Below are 18829 nucleotides of genomic sequence, written 5' to 3' on the forward strand. Positions count from 1 at the left end.
GACCTTGAATTTCATTCCTTCCACAAACATTGAGTATCTCACTCTGTGTTAGACTCTGAATCAGAATCCACAGGAAATGGGCATACAAGCAGATGATTTGAGAGGAGTATATACTTGTGGAGTATTGGAGATACAGAGGATAGTGGCTTGTTCTATTAGTCCCAGAGAGTACTGTAACATAGGAAAATTGTTTTATTAATCACTTTACCAAGTATTTGCCCTCTGTGTGCTAGGTGCTATTGCTAGACACTTGTGATTCATCAAGAATGAAACACCCCAAAGTTTTTGCATAATGGGGTTTCAGTGTAGGAAGTAAATTATACAGTGTGCTAGAAAATGATAAGTACCCTGGCAAAAAGGGAAGTAGGGAAGATGGGTGACCAGGGGTTCTGGGGACCCAGTTTGCAATTTCAAATAAGGCAGTCATTGAGAAGGTAAGACTTTTAGCAAGAATTTGAAGAAGGTGAGGACTTGGCCCTGAAAATCCAGGGATAAAAAGACCTGGAGATGGAGGCCACTATGGCCTGAGCATCATAGTACAGATAGAGGGATTGTGAATGATTGAGTGGGGAAAGGTAGAGGTTCGAAGGATGGCAGTTCTGATGGGAGGCAGACTTGTGAAGGGTGTTAGGGTGCCACAAAAAGACACACACTGGTTCTCCTGCCCTAAAATCAAATTCAGATTCTTGTTTGGTATTGAATTCAGATTCCTTTGAATCCGTGGGCTGCTTAATGCTGGCAGGCGTCTGGCGTGCATCAGACAGGTTAAGAATGTTATTGGTCCTTCATATTTTATGAAAAGGTACAGAAAATAATGTACCCATGATCCCTTATTTTAATGATAATATCTCACCCCATTTATCTCACTTTTTAAAAAGAAAAAGGTAGCTAAAACTCCCTTTAGGGTCCCTTCTTGATTCTGTTTCTCTCACCCCTTCCCCAGAGATAATCACTATTCTGAAATTGTCTCTTTCTGTACTTCTGTGCATTTACTATGACCGTGTCCATATAGTGTCAGTACCCCCACTGTTTGAAGGCTTACTCTTTGCCATGACGACTTGCAGAAATGCTTATGACATTTAACTGAATCAAAACCCACTATAATAAATTGTCATGAGCACACCAGTGAAGATGTTTTCAGTTGGGCATGAGTCTGGGGAAGAGGCTGTGGAGTGTATTTCAGTGGTACTTCTGCTCTTTTCCTGATAGGACCTGGTCTCCTGTTCACTTTGAGTTGTTAAATGTGTTGTACAATATTTCTGTCATCTTCCCCACATTACTAATGAAAATGTCCTGTGACATGCAGAAAAACCTATGAAGAAAGTAGGTGAGCAAAGGAGGACCACAGATTTCCCTGCATTTGCAGAACATGTGGGAATGCTAAAGCTCATTGAGACAAGGGAATGCCTACCTGGGAATATAATGGACTCCATATTGTGCCTCATCACTGAGTCTTACACTGAGTCAGTTATCTCGGGGTTAAAATAGGTCATTGGTATTTTAGATGCTTTTTGTTTTTTGTTTTTTTTTTAAAGATTTTATTTATTTGACAGATTCAGCGAGAGAGGGAACACAAGCAGGGTGAGTGGGAGAGAGAGAAGCAGGCTTCCCGCCGAGCAGGGAGCCCGATGCGGGGCTCGATCCCAGGACCCTGGGATCATGACCCGAGCTAAGGCAGACGCTTAATGACTGAGCCACCCAGGTGCCCCGATGCTTTCTATTTTATAGAAATTCTTGGTAGGTTATTATGTAGATATTTAAGAGTATTTCATAGCTTGGGAAAAAAATTGTTTGGAGTTTTGGATGAGCCAGGAACATGTGATTTTTCCTGTTTTTGAATGATGTAATACAGACTCTGCTACCTGAAAATTCACACTGTAACACACTTTTAGGAACAGACTGGATTCCAGTAACAAGGACTGTCTATGTTGTTTTGTGTGTGTGGTTTTTTTCCCCAAAAGATTTTGCTTATTTGAGAGAGAAAGAGTGAGGGTGCACGCCAGAGCATGAGCAGGGGAAGGAGCAGAGGAAGAGGGAGAAGCAGATTCTGTGCTGAGCAGGGAGCCCCCCACAGGACCCTGAGATCATGACCTGGGCCAGAGTCAGACACTTAACTGACTGAGCCACCCAGATGCTCCTGTTGTTTTGTGTTTTTAAATGTTTTTTGTTTGTTTTTTTTTTAAGATTTTATTTATTTGTTTGAGAGACAGAGCACAAGAAGGAGAAGAGGCAGAGGGAGAGGGAGAAGCAGGCTCCCCGCTGAGCAGGGAGCCCGATATGGAGCTCAATCCCGAGACCTGGAGATTGTGACCCGAGCTGAAGACAAACACTTAACCATCTGAGCCACCCAGGCACCCCTGTGTTTTAAATGTTACATAAATTGGTCATATTGGGGAAGTTTTTCCACAACTTATTTTATTTGCTTAATATTATTTGTTTGCATTATCCCTGTTGAGTGTAGGAGGTTCTTACTCATTCATTTTCAGTGTTATGTAATATTCCACCTTGTATTACCACAGCTTCTGTGTTCATTACTCTATTGATGGACATTTAGATTGTTAGCTCTTTTTAACTGTTGTTACATAGTACCACAGTGACAATCCTTACATGGGTCTCATTTGCTGAGATAATTTTGCCCCTTTCCGGTGGCTGAGATTCTTCATCTTAACAGTGATAGAAGTTGCCAGATTCTTTCAAGAGTCCTTAGCAGTTTAGTCTCCCATTCTAGTATGAAAGTTATAGTTTATCCATTTCCATCCCTTTTTAGATATTGTCAGTCCCTTTAATTTCTGCAAACATGATCTTTGTGAAATACAATCTCATTGTAGTTTGTTTGTTTAAGATTTTATTTATTTATTTGACAGAGAGAGATATAGTGAGAGAGGGAACACAAGCAGGGGGAGTGGGAGAGGGAGAAGCAGGCTTCCCGCGGAGCAGGGAGCCCGATGCGGGGCTCGATCCCAGGACCCTGGGATCATGACCTGAGCTGAAGGCAGATGCTTAACACCTGAGCCACCCAGGCGCCCCTGTTCTTCAGTTTCTATATTTTGAAGAAATTTGCCTGGAAGGAGTCAGGTTTACATCTGAGCTGCAACAATATTTCTGTCTCTCATTGAATTTCCATAGTGCTGTAGATTGGAAATGGGGGGAGCTGAAAGGCTGTGTCTTTTGTGCTAATACCCTTTTTCTCCCAAAAGCCCTATTTCACAACTTTATAATATCACAAATTTATAATCTTGTCTCACAGAGCCAGTGTTTAATGTTTGAACACAATGCTTTGTTTAAAGTGTGTATGCAAGTCAATCAGTAGACTTAACTGCTACATGTTACAGTTTGTGTCCAGTCCTAAAATACCGAACATATAATGAAATCTCTAAGCCTTACCTTTTCATTATAATTTTGACTGTTTCAAGTATTTTGTTACTTGATTTTGATCCTTCATAACTGATTGTGTAGCTACAGCACAATTCCAACGAGCATATAAAGTTTATTATTGCCTCATTCAGTATGTCTAATAATTTTTGGTTTTGTCTTGAAGTTTGAGTCCCATGTTAAATTTTTTCTTTAAAATTTATTTACTTATTTTTGGAAAAGAGAGAGCACACGTGGGGGGTGGCGGGGGGTGGGGGGAAGGAGAGAGAATCCAAGCAGACTCCATGCTGAGCACTGAGCCCAACTCGGGGCTCTATCTCAGGAGCCTGAGATCATGACCTCAGATGAAATCAAGAGTTGGATGCTAAAAAAAAAAAGAGTTGGACAGTTAACCAACTGCGCCACCCGGGCGCCCCTGATCCTGTGTTATCTTATTAGTATCCACACTTTATTTTGTACCTTTAGCAAACATTTTTGGTAATACAAAGATGAAATGGAATAAAGTATTAGAATAATACTGTTCTAGAAAGAGGGAGACTTTCCCAAAAATGAACTTTCAGTTTAATAGGCAGTATTATTGGGCAGTAACTCCGAAAGCTTGTTGGCCAGGTGACACAGATCATCAACCAGTAGCTTAGGGATATCACAGTATAATGTGTGAAAGCCTCACTAACCCTTTATGTGGTTTTTGCATGTCGGTGTCAGCTCCCCTGTTAGGACCCTTGTCTTGCTCCTCCTTTGCATCTTAAATAGTGCCTGTATCAGGAACTTAGAGTCAGTAGTTTGTTTGACTTGATTATTCACAAAATTGTTATCTATCTTCCCAAAGTGGATTATAAACTCCATGAAAACATGGAGATTTGGCCGTCGTGTTCACTTTATTGCTTCTGTTTAAAACCATGTTTGGCACATAGTAGGCATGCAGTAAATGCTTGGTAGATGATTAAATGAGTAATACTTTGGTGCCTTGAAGAGAGGCATTGTAAGAGTTAATGACCTATGATTTGGTCCCTTATTATATTCTTTGTGTTCTTAAATGCTGAGGACTTAAGAAATTTATACACCTAAGAGGGTAAGATCCCTCATTCACTTATACAGGATCATTCTTGAATGGAAGCCTCATGTATACTGATCAATGTTCTTAGAATAATAGGACTTGGGAAAAAAAAAATATGTTAGATTTAAGATTAATAATTTAGTTTAAAAAATATAAATGTATCTTTGATGCTGTTACTGATTTTCTCTTAGTGGGATAAATCTTCATACTTTGATGATACAGGTGGTTTGGCCTTTGCTCTCCCTAGCCAGGTCCTCTTGTAACCAGCAGCAACCATTTGTAAGCTCACTTTCCAAGCCTGGGAAGCATTTGTTCCATTCTAACTGGCAGGTGTATCTCATCAGTAAAAAAGAAATGGAGCCTAAGAATCATTGGAGGAACATTATAAATCAGATTAGGATAGAGAAGCTAAACTTAGTTTCTTATAAATAGGATTTATAGGTAACTATAAAACAGATTAGTCTTGAATTAAAATATAAATATTTGCTTATCATTAAGTACTCCAGTTGGATTTTAAGGTTGTCCACTAATATCTATTCTATTCTAAGCAAAGATATGACCTGTGTCAGAATGTAGGATTTATGGCACTGTATGTTTTCACAGGGGCTACTGTTCTCTCTCCAGTTCTGGACTTAGTATGATTTTTCTCTTTTTTCCCTTCCAAGCCAGAATTAGTGGATCTGAAATAGTTGTTTTGTAATGATAATACGATGAGCTATGAAATGGGTGAACAACTCATCCTCATTTAAGATGAAATCAAAACTAAAATGTGACTTGAATTGTTAGGGGTTAAAAAAAAGAGAAATCAGGGGCGCCTGCGTGGCTCAGTCATTAGGCATCTGCCTTCGGCTCAGGTCATGATCCCAGAGTCCTGGGATCGAGCCCCCACATGGGGCTCCCTGCTCCGCGGGAAGCCTGCTTCTCCCTCTCCTACTCCCCCTGCTTGTGTTCCTTCTCTCCCTGTGTCTCTCTCTGTCAAATAAATAAATAAATAAAATCTTCAAAAAAAAAAAAAGGAGAAATCACTTAGCTTTGACACTTGGAAGATTTTCTTTTGTTTAATACAAGTGGGGTAAAATAATCATAGTATTATTGCTTTCAGTTAGTTTCTAGTTCGTAGGGTCAGTTACAGGTAAAGCATGGAAACTTGAGCAGTGATTATAAACCAGATATAAAGAACAAAAACCTTGACAATGTAAACAGTAGCAGACAGGAGGTGTAGAAAGGGGATAAAGGAAGGTGAGGGACATGGAAGTGTATCAGTTTCTGTTATGTACTTGGTGAAGAGTTAATAGATACTATCTTGTTTATAAATCACGTTTTTACATTAAGGAATCGTCTTTAGGTTTATGAAGGTGACTGGCTACTAGAATTAAAAATGGTAATATGACAAAACTTGGCGGTGATTAGTCAAAGAAACATGGAAAGTAGCAGGAGCACAGCTGTCTCACCACACTACCACGTAGGGTTTCTGGAAGGAGAAGCAGAGGGGTAAGTGGATTCAGCACTGTAGTGCTAGCTGTCAAAAATGCGGGAAGGAGAACCTGGCACTGCTTCCTGGGATGGGAATGGAGGTGGCTGGCCAAGACGGGGAGGGGGGACTTCTGTACTTTGTATTTAATATTCTGTACTGCTAGAATTTTATTTTACCGTATGAATGTGTTACTTTTATGAGTTAGACTTTTTTTGTTATCAGATTCCACACTACATGAATAACTTCTTTGGAAATAAATCTTGCTTAAAATATGATTGAAAGTAAGGCTTAAACATACACACAAATATTACATGATTGATTGTTAAGCAATGTTCTCATTTTTTTGGTGAGAAGATGGGTTGCTCTGCGGTGATCAGAATGTATAGCCTTCAGGAAAGCTACAGCATGCAAGGGAAGTTGAGATCCATCCCCTACCCTACTTTGTAAGCACTCCTTTTTCTTCCTCACACCTTTCCTGCATTCTCCCTCCAGTCGTTATCCTTTTCCCAAAGAAGAGAGGGACATGCCACTAGGTTGGTGAGTAGACATTGGAAGGCATCTTACCTCAGAACCGAAGTGAGGGATTGGTGGGTGGGAGGTGTGCTGCCAGCCTGCTTGGTGGACATAGGAGTGAGGACAGGCTGGTGAGTAGAAAACTGACACCACGGAAATTCTGACAAATCCATTAGACATTTGAAATTCTAGCTTTTACTTCATAAACACACACACACACACACACACACACACATCCATCCAGTAATGGAAACTTAGCTGTAAGATCTGTTTATGAGTCAAGGCAAAACATGTCTGAGCAAAGAAACTAAAATTGTGCTTTTCCATTTTCCAGAGCTGTGCTTGGCTGTATTTTATTTCTGGCCAGAGATGTAATTAAGAACATGCACAGCACCCAGCTTAGTGTCTGACATCCAGTAGCCTTTTGATAAATTTGCTGAATGAATGAATGAATGAATGGATGCACACATGATCCATAACTATTAGAAAATGGTTGCTTGAGTAGATGAATGTTAAACCAAATGGCCAAATCATGGAACAAAATAAATAGGTACATTTTACTAGGTAAATTTAAAAATGATGACAAGTGGGGTGCCTGGGTGGCTCAGTTGGTTAAGCGTCTGCCTTTGGCTCAGGTCTTGATCCCAGGGTCCTGTGATGGAGGAGCCCTGTGTCCTCAGGCTCCCTGCTCAGCAGGGAGTCTGCTTCTCCCTCCCTCTGCCCCTCCTTCCTGCTCCAGTGCACACGGGCTCTCTCTCTCAAATAAATACATAAAATCTTTTTTAAAAATGACAGGTAATTTTCCAGAAAACTGCACTTTTTGTACTTCCTAATTTGGAAAGAACTGGGCCTATTTCGGCGGCTACTGGTGTAGGAGAAAAAAGGAATACCTTGGGCAGATTGAGGTTTAATTAAAATTAGTTTTGGCTCATTTGAATTAATTCCTATAATAGACTTGTTAATGAGGTGTTAAATGATCATCTTGAGAATCTCAGGGACTGTCAAAAATTGATTTAGGAGAACTGAGAAACTTAAAAAAAAAAAAAAAAAGCATTCCAGGAGTCCCATGCTAAGGAGGCAGAACTGTTAAAGAAAACAATCTTGGGTGGGGAGCGGGCATAGGGAGAATTTCCTGCTTCTCTGCAGGAGGCTGATGGCTTTTACATCCCCTTGTTGTTTGGTAGACTGGCTGAGCCTGGACATCCCCCTCCAAGTCCTGTGCTTTCTGAGCCCCGGACTGTTTTGGTTCCACTTTCTTCTTTATTATTATTTATCTGCTTTTACCTAATTTGTTTATTTCACTATTAGAAATTCATGTAAATAAAAATCAAGTTCTCATAAACACAGTTTTCTTCTTACTTACAGATACTTAGCAATGTATCTGACCCTGAGAGTCAGACTAGATTACCTCCTTTCTTTATAACTGACTGCCTAGGATGCCGTTAAAAAAAATATTGGATTCCACATTTATAAAACATTTATCAAGCATCTACTCTGTATCCTGTGGTGGGTTTGCAGTTGAGCAGTGCAGGGTTGAACAATACATGATCTCTGCCTTTGAAAAAATATCCAGTCTAGTGGTAAGGATAGGATTCCAGAGAATGGCTGGTCTCAGAGACACAGGCAAATTCTTCCTTTGTTGAGCTTCCCTTTTTCTCCGGTTCCTCCTTCTGTCTCCTCTCCAAAAAGCTCTTTCCTTACCACCACCACCCCGCGCCCCCCACCAAAATCTTAAACTTCCTTAAAACCAGTTAATTATTTGAAGCCAACTCAGATCTTATTAGTCTTCCGTTCCTTATCAATCTTTCTAAGCAGATTTTTTCTATAGAAGCTTATCACTCTAGTAAATTACCAGGTATCAAAGGAAAAGAAGGATTTTCCTTTTGTAAGTTAGCTCCATTATTATCTAGCCCAAAGGGCTTTTAAACCAATGGCTTAAGCTTTCTAAAGTCAGCAAGCAATACGACCACTTTATTGGTGGAGAAATTTGCGCCCACAAATGGTACCAGTTTTCTCAGTATCTTGTCTCTGAATAGAAAGAACGTGGCTTTCTTGAACTCCAGCCTCTTCTAAAGTTGCAGTAAGGGTATTTAACATTTTATTAAAACAGACCTTTTAACCTCTTTCTAATTTTCTGATTTCTGGTCTGCTAATTTTCCAAAACACAGCTCAATATAGTTCTGAGTAATCAGCCATACAAATGAAAGCCCTTTGGGGGCATTTACCTATCTGTTTCCTCTCTGTGGATCAGTAACCCTCTTAGCCTCCCTCTCTGCTTCAGAAATTTGTTCAGGATACTCAAGAGCTTTCTGTTGCTCGGGTATGTTTCTTTTTCCACTTCCAGTTTCTTTCTTTCTTCCAAATCCAAATGCTAATAAAAGTTTCTCACCACAAGAGTGGTCTCTCCTTTTGTGTCTTGTTTCAGAGTTTGTTTGAAGCTAGCTATTAAGTAAGATGCCCACAGGCAGCAGCCCTGGGAGCTAATCTTTGAACAAATGTAGACTTGTTCATTTAGTAGAATATTGTTCTTAATACAAAACATAAATAAGGAGTTTGAGGTTGTTCCCCTAGGACAGGAAAGGAGCCCTGACTAGATGTCCCTCATTTTGGAGATTTAGTAAGATGATATAAGGAAACTAATTCTTAATTAAAGTACTGTGAGTCAGAGTTGTTTGTTTTTTAAGATTGAAGTGGGTGAGTTACCTTAGTTTTATTTCATAATCAAATTTATTTTAAAGATTTTTCCCCCACAATTGGATTTATTCAGTTACTGTTTAGCTGAGACTTATGACCATTATTACTTCAACCTATTCTTCTTATGACTTGTAATTTGTGAACCTTATAATCCAGGCTCTGTTTTGTTTGAAGAAGAATAACTTTCTAAACCTTAACATAGTTAGAAGTGTTTTTTTCCCCAGAATTATTTCGGAGGACCTTGTCTAGGAGACTTGACCCTAGTTTTTCATCAACTTTGCGATTTACTGCTACAGAATACTTAATATGTATAAACAAGTGAGAAGATAGATGGACTCTGTTCTCAATTAAGAACCAGATACCCTTCTGAAGAGCTTTCTGAAGAGGAATTGATTAAAAAAAAAAAAGTCACTTACGGTTTTTCTAATTATCTAAATATTTTACTCTGCCTGCCATCTGCTTTGGTGGTGGAGCAAGGTTCAGAAAGACCTCATTCAGGTGTACTCTTGTGAGCCTCTGTTCTCACACTTTGTCCATGGGCCATGTTGCATCAGAGGAACTGTTCGTGTGGTGGTCCCTAACCTTGCTTTCACAGAGGAAAGCTTCAAAATTAGTCATATTGCTGATGTCAGGGCCCCTTGCAGACCGTTTGAGTTTCTGGGGGGTGAGGCCCCTGCAGGGTGTTACTTTAAAGCACCCCAGATCTTAATGTGTAGCCAGGGTTGAGCACCACTGTTGTAGAGCTTGTTAGAAATGAGGATTCTAGTCCACTCTACCAGACCACCAAGTCTTGGTGGACCAGGTCCTAGAATGTGCATTTTGAAGAAAACCTCAGTTTAAAATGCAAACTAATTTTTAAGGGACTTAAGGGCTATTTGTTTGTTTCTTTGTTTGGGCTTGTTTACACCAAAGAGAACCAAGAGCTGCTCTACTGAGAGGTAGTAACTTGGGAAGGAAAGGAAATTGGAAAGCCAGACATATGGTCTCTTTCTTTTGAAAGAAAAATAAGGGACATGTTGGCTTGTGGAACAGGAGCTTGGTGGTAAAGCTGGGTTGCCAGTTTTCATCATTTTTGGAAATCTGGATCCCTTTATGCTTTCTTCTAGAGAGCTGATGATCCTTGCTGAATGAGTCAGAGGCATGGGTGGAGAACTCAGAAACCAACTAAGAGGGGAGAAAGAGAACTAAGAATTCAGAGACCCATGGTTGGCTCTTTAAGTCTGGTTGCATTTATTTATTTATTTATTTTTTAAAAGATTTTATTTATTTATTTGAGACAGAGAGAATGAGAGACAGAGAGCATGAGAGGGAGGAGGGTCAGAGGGAGAAGCAGACTCCCTGCCGAGCAGGGAGCCCGATGCGGGACTCGATCCAGGGACTCCAGGATCATGACCTGAGCCGAAGGCAGTCGCTCAACCAACTGAGCCACCCAGGCGCCCCTGGTTGCATTTATTTTTGTTTCACTTTTTTTTTAATGGCCTATTAATTCAGAATCAAATTTTTTAGTGCATAACCTACAGATGGCCTTGCCCACTATAAACTTCAAAAAGTTCAATACTGATTAGTTTGTGAAACTTACTATGTCCTTGTCTTCCACCTCTGCAACTCCTAGGTTAATTCCAAGCCTTGCCTTTACCAGCAATTGCCTTATTTGCTGATCCTCCTCCCTCATCTGAAGGTGGTGGGTGCTTGAGCGAGGTACACAGATTTCCTCATCCCTGGAATTTGGACTAAAAGTAGCTTGTTATGTGTTCCAGCCCCAAAGGACAGTAGGATGATCTTTGGACACATGAAGACTTTCTGTCCTGATAGTGAGCTGGCACCCTCTAAAACTCAGTTCCTTGGGGTGCCTGGGTGGCTCAGTGGGTTAAGCATCTGCTTAGGTCATGATCCCAGAGTCCTGGGAGTCTGCTTTTCTCTCCCTCTGCCCCTCCCCGCTGATCATGCTCGATCTCTCTCTCGCTTTCAAATAAAACTCAGTTCCTTAATTTTTCGAAGGCACTTCGCCTCCTTTCCTCCTTTTGTTTAGGGCTCTCTGTTCCTGGCTGTGCGTTAGCAATCATTCTTTGAAACTCTTGAACAACTTTAAGCCTTGGCCCCTGCTGCTTGGTGCACATCCTGTGGCAGTCCTCAGGAAATCCTAGTTTTTGGCATTGAAACTAATTAAAGGATTAAGCTGTCACTATGGAGAGGGTGATAAACGGTGCTTGAGAGAGTCACTTAGCAAAAGCTGCTCTGGTTGCAGATGAGAGAAATAGCAGTAGTAATACGGGAGAGTAGAGTCAGATCCTTGGCCGAATTCTTGTAGGGAGACAAAACACCAAAGTCAGCTTTGGAACAGTGTCCCTAGGGGAGAGGCAGGCTGTCTGCTTTGATGTTCATCAGCTTGACAATTACCTGAGCTGAGCACTTTATTTGTTGCCAGTCTGGCAAAATAGGGCTGCTTCTAGGAGATGGTGAACGTAGCTCCTTCTCATTTTGCTTTAGTGTTAAACAGTTATTGAACTCTTGCTTTCTAGAAGTCCCTTATAAATATCCCTTTTACAAGACTGTTCACTGGAGCCCGAAAGTAGCTTGTAAAGAGTGGGTCGGAGGTACATTTATATTCCTATTCCTTGGGTCTCTTAAGGACCTTAAAACCAAGATTTTCTAGTGCAATTTAGTTGGTACTTAAGGGGAACATGTTATTCAAATCAGTCTGCCCTGCCTTCTAGCTAATACTTCTTTTGTTTTAGGTTAACATTTCTGGATAAGATACTTTATCCTTCTTTCTCTGAAATCATGTGAAAAACCTGAACTCATAAATTCAAATTCCAGCACAGTGTGGGGTGTTGGAATAGCTTTGCTAATGTTTTTTTCTTTACATCCCATGCTCTCCTCTCTCTCCCACCCTTCCTTCCTTCTCTAGTCTTATTTAGTACTTGAAGGTATTTTTGGGTATAGTGATCTTAATTTCAATCTACAGGTTGAAATTCTGCAGCTGTTCATGTAGAAGTTAAAGAACAAAGGAAGACCTTTAATGGCGGCTGATTTATGTCTTTAGGCATTCTTTTGTCCCTCTCTGTCCTTTCCAGTAAGCTATGAGATCCTACTCTTCCCAGTACATCCTGATTGGGTACTTGTGACAAATGTACAATTTATTGCTCTAGAAAGTGCTGTGATGAGTGGAAAGTATTGTCTGCCGCCTTCTCCACCCACTTTAGACCTGTCCATAGAAGGTGACCGTTGATAATTAAGAAACATGAGTGAAGGAGAGACTGCTGCTTCTTTAGGAAAGAAACTTGGATGACTTAGTTAAGAATTCATCCCTGTTCTGCCATCCTCTACACTAAGGTATCATCTAAATGTGAAAAAATAAAAATAATATGGAGTGGAAGTTCCTTTGTGGTTTAACCTTGTTAATTATCAATATATTTCTGTTGGCATGGAAATCAACTTTGGTACTTATGTACTCATAAGATTCATAAGATAAGCAAAAGTTACCAAATTTTTCTTTTCTCCATTTTGGTTTTCTTTTCGCCATTAATGGATCTTTACCTTTACTGCACTTACTCAGTTTTTAATTCTTTAACATACCCTGTTCTTGGAGGAATGTACAGAGAGTATGGCTACAAGATTTTCGGTCTAAGATACTTGCTGCTATATGTGACTTGAGTAATGTGTACCATTCAGTGATTCCTAAACAACACCCCATCAATGGCAGGGTGGGGTCTTCCGTGGAGACCTAGAGTGCTATTTTTTGCCATTGATGAAGAGTAAAGGAAGTACCTAGCAGCTTCTGTGTTTGGTATGGGGAGGGCGTTCTTATCTCTTTTTTATAACCAAAACTGTCTAAATGAAGTACAATAATTGTATGGGTTAGTACTCTTTCTAATTCTGTGCTTATTCTTCAAACATTAATGGTGGGGATGGTGACCGTTTGGGGAGAGAAGTAGAAAGAAGATAGTTAAAGATGACTTGTTTTAACAGCAGTTAGAGATTATTTTTAATGTCTAAGTAAAAGTGTGGCCATTGTTCAAGAAAATGTTCCATTAAGTATCATCTGAGTCCCATTGGGCTTGGGATAACTTGGTCAGAAGAATAGATGGCTATTTCTTGGACAGGATCCTAAGCTTTCTGAGGCATCAGAGTTGCAATCATCATCATAAAGCATTTGCTGGACTTTTCCTATTTGGTGTTTTTATAGAGAGGAAAAAGGAGAGTGGAAAACAGAGATATTATAGGAAATTGGCTCACATAGTTATGGAGGCTCACAAGTCTCAAGATCCAGGGGTGCCTGGGTGGCTCAGTCGTTAAGCGTCTGCCTTCGGCTCAGGTCATGATCTCAGGGTCCTGGGATCGAGCCCCGCATCGGGCTCCCTGCTCGGTGGGAAGCCTGCTTCTCCCTCTCCCACTCCCCTTGCTTGTGTTCCCTCCCTCGCTGTGTCTCTCTCTGTCAAATAAATAAATAAAATCTTTAAAAAAAAAAAAGTTTTAAGATCTGCATTTGGCAAGCTGGAGACCCAAAAGAGCTGATATAATTCTAGTCCAAATGCCATTAGTCTTGGGACCCAGGAAGAGCTGATGCTTCAGTTCAAGTCTGAAGGCAGAAAAAAACCTGATGTGCCAGCATGACAGGCAGGAGGATTTCCTCCCTGTTTGGGAGGGCCCGTTTGTTCTTTTGAGACCTTCAAACGATTGGATGAAGCCCACCCACATTAGGGAAGACAATCCTTTTTTTTTTTTTTTTTAAGATTTATTTATTTATTTTAGAGAGAGCGGGGGAGGGGGGCAGAGGGAGAGGGAGAGAGGGTCTTAAGCAGACACTCCACTGAGCGCAGAGCCCAGCACAGGGCTCAGATCTCACAACCCTAGATCATAACCTGAGTCGAAACCCCAAGAGTCAGACACTGAACTAACTGCGCCACCCAGGTCTCCCCAGAGCACAGTCTTTACTCAATTTTACTCAGTCCACCAATTCAAATGTTAATCTCATCCCAAATGTCCTCACAAAGCACACCCAAATTATGTTTGACCAAATATCTGGTCACTGTGGCTCAGGCAAGTTGACACATAAAACTAGCCATCACTGCATTCTCAGTGGATTAGCCCACTTTTTTGAATATTAAAAATTGCCTGCGAAGTTTTCCAGGTTCAGTAGATGTAAATAAGTGAATAAACTCTGTTCTAGGCCTGTCAGTTTTTTCCCCCCTCCATATTGTGCTTGGCAGTGAAGACTCAGCTTTGGGTTCTAAACTCTGGTTTTCTTCAAAAGTAAACAGTTTTTATAATATTAAGTTAGTTAACTTTATATTTTAGTTTCTCTTTGTTAGTTGATTTTTAGTTGGTCCCGTTAATGATGTTTATACCCTGGGCAATTTGCTAGAAAGTAGATTATCAATAACATGAATGAATATATGAAGTTCAGGGATCAATCTTAAGGATCCAAAATGCAGGATTTTTAATACCAATTTAAATGTATTCGTCTATTCATTCTTTATTTTGTTTATAAAACTAATACATGCTGGGGCGCCTGGGTGGCTCAGTCGTTAAGCGTCTGCCTTCGGCTCAGGTCATGATCCCAGGGTCCTGGGATCGAGTCCCCACATCGGGCTCCCTGCTCGGCGGGAAGCCTGCTTCTCCCTCTCCCACTCCCCCTGCTTGTGTTCCTGCTCTCGCTGTCTCTCTGTCAAATAAATAAATAAAATCTTTAAAAAAAAAAAAAACAACTAATACATGCTTATTTTCAAAACCCAGATATTACACATATGTCACAGAAAGTATAGTCCCTATGATCGTATGTCCTTGGATAACCCATGTCAGTTGTTTGGCATATAGTCTACAGATTTATTACTGTTATTCCTTTTTAGCCATAGCATATAAATAACACCACTTGATTAGAAGAGTTCGGTAGTTATGGGAGGGAAGAAAATGAGAATACTTACTGCCTTTTTAGCAGTTACTGGAGACAGTTTTGTTCTAGGGTTGTTAGACTGTACTCCATAATTTTGGCAGAACAAAAAACAGATGAGTCCTGCTAGGATACCTCCTCTACCCTCTGTGTTTAATAGTGCTTAAGAATAACAGAAGAGGGGCGCCTGGGTGGCTCAGTCGTTAAGCATCTGCCTTCGGCTCAGGTCATGATCCCAGGGTCCTGGGATCGAGTCCCACATCGGGCTCCCTGCTCCGCGGGAAGCCAGCTTCTCCCTCTCCCACTCCCCCTGCTTGTGTTCCTGCTCTCGCTATCTCTCTCTCTGTCAAATAAATCAATAAAACCTTTTAAAAAAAAAAGAATAACAAAAGAGAAGGAAATCACATTGTGAGAGGACTGTCAGCTTGTGAATTCTCTGTAAATGGGGGCGCTAACAGTGCCTAAACAATTGATCATATCCAAGTTGGCTTGAATGTCAGAATCTTGTCATTATGGTAAGTGAAGTGTTCCATATTGTTCCAGCATTTCATGTGCATACCTTCATCTGGTAGCACCCCATATAAGGCTAATGTATTACAATGTTAATTCTCTCTGAAGTATTAAAAAAATGAAACAAAATAAAATAAGCCATTTTTTTTTAATGTTTTATTTATTCATGAGAGTCAGAGAGAGAGAGAGAGAGGCAGAGGCCACCCAGGCGCCCCTAAAATAAGCCATTCTGTTACTGTTCCTTGTTAATTCCTCCCCATAGTTCAAGAGTTGGTAAGGGTTGAGTCTTGCCAGTTGCCCTCCTCAACTTTAGACCAGTGAGAATTACTCTGTGCCCCGGCAGAACACAGATAACTCTTGGGCAAGAGGCTCTTTCTCTATCTTAACTTGAGCATTGGTGGTGTCTTCTTTTTCTGTTGTGTGTTTTGTGTTCTGTCAGTTTGGACCTATGTGTAATGGCCAGCAAATGTGTGCAAGTGATAGAGCTATCACACAAGTAAGGAGTGAATTATGCCAGGTGTTCAAATGCACATTTCATGACTTCTGGAGGTTTCTTCGAGGCAGTGGTTGAGAACTCAGCTAGTAATGATCAGCAAGAAATAGGATTAGTTAGTGAAGGCCTTTGATACTGTGTAAAGCATCACAGATGTCACTGCAGCCTGGGATTATTGACCAGTAATTGTGAGGATAGTAGAAGAAACAGTGAATTGCCAGAAACCTGCCATAATTACAGGAGATTCAAGAGGAGAAGCCTGAAAGTCTGAAAGTGCATCTCCATAGGATTATGCTGGAACACATTTGCTTACAGATCCCTCATCCCTCCTGAAAGGGGTTATGTTATGTCCAGATCACACAGTCTCTATACCTAGAATTTTTGCACTTCTAAGCTCAAAACAGTAATTGAAATGAAAAGAGGCCATGATAAGGCATTGCTTGGGAAAAGTTACTTTTGATAGCTGAATGTGCTGCTTTGGGTTGAACTTGTTTGTTCTTCTGTATGTTTAAAGTGATTGCAAACAGACCTTCTTAATTTTTGTTTATTCTTAGATTTTGCATGTTTCATATATTTTTGGTTTTACAAACAGATTATGGCACATTTGTCATCCTAATCCACCTCTGCAACTAAACATGTATATCATTTCCCCTAAATATGTGTTAGTCTTTTCCCCTCTTGGTGGAACTGCCGTATGTAGACTTATGCCAAAATTAAATGTTAGCAATAAGGTAAGTCTGCTTTTAAGATACTAAAATATATTTCAGGGGCGTCTGGGCGGCTTAGTCAGTTAAGCGTCTGCCTTTGGCTCAGGTCATGATCTCAGGGTCCTGGGACCGAGCTCCACGTTGGGTTCCCTGCTCAGTAGGGGGGTCTGCTTCTCCCTCTGCCCCTCTCCACTCCTCATGGCTCACGGTCTCTCTCCCTCTCTCTCTCAAATAAATAAATAAAAATCTTTAAAAATTAAAAAATAAAATATATATTTCAAATTCAAATGGAGACTTTCTTGGTTATGTGAGCACCATTGTTGTTGTACCTCACTCTTCCCCCATCTGCATAGTTAATTGAGAATATGTTGTTAAATTTATTTTATTAGCAGATGAGAGCTGTGTCTGTTACATTTTTATCTTTTTTAGTCTATTTAAGGCATATTATTCCTTTAATTGATATCTGATCTTTAACACATCCAGAGAGAACTTCTTCTACCTCCTCTATCTGGTTTTGGCTTTTTTTTTTTTTTTTTTTTAGTTTAAGACACAATAAGGTTTCATTACTCAGCAATCACTTTTTAACTACTTATCGTGTGTCAGCCATGAAAAATGACGTAGAATCTTCAAAAACTTCTTAAGGCAAAACATTCAGTTTTTTGAATTCTCAAAATAAACAACATTTTCCTAGTATTTCTTAATACCTCCTAACCCCTTCTATGTTTTATTAATTTTTATTCAGTCCTTTTTGGCATCTGATTAGGTTTTAGAGTTAGAAGAGTCAGTTGGCTTGCTTTTTCTCTTTTTGCTCAAGATCTTTAGTATATCCTTAGAAGACAAAGTATATATACTCATCTATTCCTGGCTTTTTTCTGATTTGAAGAAAGAAAAATAAGACCTTAAAATAATGTTAAGGTAAAATAATAAAAATAATAAATTCTTACATATATAAACATAAAATAATTGAAATAATGAGTTTTTAAACACTATGTACAAGGCATTTTATTAAGCACTTTGCCTGTATTACTTCACTTAATCCTTAAAACAACCTTACAAAGTAGGTGAAATCATTGTCATTATGAATTCCATTTTGCAGATGAGGAAACTGTGCTCAGAGAGGTTAAGTGACCTAGCCACAATGTTACAGCTAGTGGAGGATGGAGCCAGAACATAAACGCAGACAGTCTGACTTCAGAAGTGTCCATGTCACCAAAGAACCAAGCTACAGCTCAGGAGTGAAATTTAGGAAGACAGTAGAGTTATTATTTCCTGTCTTTCTCAGACCTGCTTTTACTGCTTTGATGTCTCACTTCAAAATAGTTGTCTGATGGTTTCAGATTTTAAAATGCCAGCACAAGCAACTCTGTATGCCTGTTCCGTATTAGGGGAGAGAATCTGTTTAGCCCAGGTAGAGACCAGGTTCCATCCCCATTATGGTGAGGAGTGGTTTTCAGAAAATAAGGGCATCTGCTTGCCATCTTGAATACTCCAGTTGCATAGGAAATTAGCCTCATCTGGATGGCAATTAATGAGTGATGTGATGGCAGAGATTTGGGAACACTGGCTAAAACTAGCTTTGGAAAGTCGATAGTATGGTAGAGCATGTAATACATGAGGCATATTTATAAATTGTAAACCTTTATCTGTTACGTGTTTAAATGTTGGTAATATCAGCTGTGGCCTGTGTTATGTGTTAAGAGTATGAAAAGGGATTAAAAAGTGGAGAACTAGAAACAGTGAGGGAAAGCAAGAGGATCCTTTATTTCATCTTTGAAAGCTAAGCTGCAGGGTCAGATCATGTAATGTTGTGGAAGAGATAAATGGCATAATTTTAAGGGAAAAATACACAAATGGAAGGAAGTAATAATAATGAACATGTTACTGTGTTTACTATATACTGAGCACTGCTCTAAGTTTGTAAATAAATTCTCAGAACAAGTATTAGACATAATTCTCCTACTTTTATAAAATGAGGCAGCAGAGAGGTTAAGTTGCTTCCCCAAGGTCACAGAATTACTAAGTGTTAGAGCCAGAATTTGAACCTGGACATCCAGTTTCAGATGTCAGAATGCTTTTTGTATATGAGATATTTCATTATTATTTGCCTTAGTGTAATTGG

At 39.9% G+C, this 18829-nt stretch overlaps 1 protein-coding gene and 1 long non-coding RNA gene across 2 annotated transcripts in view; both read left to right on the forward strand.

Annotated features, from left to right (window-relative positions):
* The window catches only part of SPTLC2 (serine palmitoyltransferase long chain base subunit 2), a 97409-nt gene that overhangs the window by 43587 nt on the left and 34993 nt on the right, over positions 1-18829 (forward strand). The window lies entirely within an intron of this gene.
* LOC145723386 (uncharacterized) lies at positions 594-12304 on the forward strand. Its single transcript, XR_014148332.1, has 2 exons — positions 594-10315; positions 10536-12304. It is a non-coding gene; the product is annotated as an uncharacterized LOC145723386 (long non-coding RNA).

Source organism: Leptonychotes weddellii, chromosome 9, assembly GCF_054177405.1.
Source record: "Leptonychotes weddellii isolate Sample4059 chromosome 9, ASM5417740v2, whole genome shotgun sequence".
In the NCBI taxonomy this organism is placed as follows: domain Eukaryota; kingdom Metazoa; phylum Chordata; class Mammalia; order Carnivora; family Phocidae; genus Leptonychotes; species Leptonychotes weddellii.